This window comes from Octopus bimaculoides, chromosome 8, assembly GCF_046866305.1.
Source record: "Octopus bimaculoides isolate indiv1 chromosome 8, ASM4686630v1, whole genome shotgun sequence".
Classification (NCBI taxonomy): domain Eukaryota; kingdom Metazoa; phylum Mollusca; class Cephalopoda; order Octopoda; family Octopodidae; genus Octopus; species Octopus bimaculoides.
Window position 1 is genome coordinate 16,238,047 of NC_142935.1, and position 2,500 is coordinate 16,240,546.

The window sequence follows — 2,500 nt, forward strand, 5'->3', positions numbered from 1 at the left end:
CTAGAATAAGAATAGCCTGGGCAAAGTTTAGAGAGCTCTTACCCCTGCTGGCGACAAAGGGACTCTCACTCAGAGTAAAAGGCAGACTGTATGACGCATGCGTACGAACAACCATGCTACATGGCAGTGAAACATGGGCTGTAACTGCTGAGGACATACGTAAGCTCGCAAGGAATGAAGCCAGTATGCTCCATTGGATGTGTAATGTCAATGTGAATACCCGTCAGAGTGTAAGTATCTTGAGAGAAAAGCTGAACATTAGAAGCATCAGTTGTGGCGTGCAAGAGAGACGATTGCGCTGGTATGGACATGTGGTGAGAATGGAGGAGGATAGCTGCGTGAAAAAGTGCCACACCCTAACAGTTGAGGGAACCCGTGGAAGAGGTAGGCCCAGGAAGACCTGGGCTGAGGTGGTGAGGCAAGACCTTCGTACATTGGGCCTCACCGAGGCGATGACTACTGACCGAGACCTTTGGAAATGTGCTGTGCGTGAGAAGACCCGGCAAGCCAAGTAAGATCGTTGCCAGTGCCCCTGGACTGGTTCTTGTGCGGGTGGCACATGAGATGCACCATTTTGAGCGTGGCCGTTGCCAGTACCGCCTGACTGGCTCCTGTAGGATTTTCGAGCGAGATCATTGCCAGTGCCCCTGGACTGGCTTGTGCGGGTGGCACATAAAAGACACCATTTCGAGCGTGGCCGTTTTCGTGCGGGTGACACGTAAAAGCACCCACTACACTCTCTGAGTGGTTGGCGTTAGGAAGGGCATCCAGCTGTAGAAACTCTGCCAAATCAGACTGGAGCCTGGTGTTACCATCCGGTTTCACCAGTCCTCAGTCAAATCGTCCAACCCATGCTAGCATGGAAAGCGGACGTTAAACGATGATGATGATGATGATATATATATACACACATACATACACATACGAATATATATCTTTCCTTTACTTTGGCCTAATGTAAGAAATTTAATGCAAAACTTCAAGATCAAAATTGCAGAGTAACATTATATTCCAAGAAAAAAAGTGTTGGGGGGTGGAGGAAGATAAAATATTGATTTTGAGGTTTAAAAAATAAGGGTTCCATTATATTTGAGTCCATATATGGTAGTGAACTGGCAAGAATTGTTAGAGCATTGGTAGAATGCCTTGTGGTAATTGTGATTCTCAAGACTCTGAGTTCAGTCACTGTGAAGATCGGTTTTGCTTTTCATCCTTTTGGAGTCATAGATAGAATATCTATCGATCTATGTGTCTGTCTGTCTGTGTATGTGCAGGTATGTGTGTGTAAGAGTATGTTTGTATGTGTGTATATATAGATGTATATAAATCTATGTATCTATTCAAATCAATCCACACAAATCCACACACACACACACACACACACACACACACATACAGATAGATAGATAGATAGGGGTGATGGATCCAGGCAGATACTGTTCAAGCACTCTATAATCCAAGTTCTGGCTAATCCGATCAAATGATATGGAATAACCTGGGACTATTTAAGGTAAACAATCCCAATGTTTTTCATCGAGTGAATAAACTCTGAGTTTGCTTCACTGGATTACAAACAGTTTACTGAGTCTTATCTTACCTATGTATATATATATATATGTGTGTGTGTGTGTGTGTGTGTATATATATATATATATATATATATATATATATATATACACACACATATATATATGTATATATATATATATATATATATATATATATATATATATATATATATATATATATATATATATATATATATATATATATATATATATATATGTATGTATCTGTATATATGTATCTGTGTGAGTGTGTGTGTGTGTGTATGTGTCTGTGTATGTGTATGTATATATATATTATATTTTATCTCTTACCTGTGTCAGTCATTTGACTGTGGCCATGCTGTGGCACCACCTTGAACTCCAGGACTTATTTCTGTAAATCCTAGTACTTATTCTGTCGGCATATTTTACCATACAACTAAGTTACAGGGATGTAAACACACCAACACTGGCTGTCAAGCAGTGGTGGTGGTGGGGGAGAAACAAATACACACACACATATGCTGGGCTTCTTCCAGTCTCCATCAACCGAATCCACTCACAAAGCTTTGGTTGTCCCAAGGCCATAGTAGGAGACACTTGCTCAAGGTGTCATGCAGTGGGACTGCACACAGAACCATTTGGTCAGGAAGCAAGCTTCTTATCAAACAGCCTCACCTGTGCCTATAAATCTGTGCCAGAGTCTTGAATTATCTTAACGACTTCAGGATGCTGAACCTTTCAGGTGAGTGACAAAGGATCGAGATACCTGGGGCTTGCCATGTTCAAGAAGATCCGTACTCTGCAGTAGAAGTGTTAAGACCGATATATCTAGTAGTGCAAAGCAATCGTGGTGGTGCCACATAAAAGTGCCAGTACAGTGGCACGTAAAATCACCTGTGCAGGTCCATGGAAAAGCACCTGCGTGGTGCCACGTAAATGCACCCAGAACA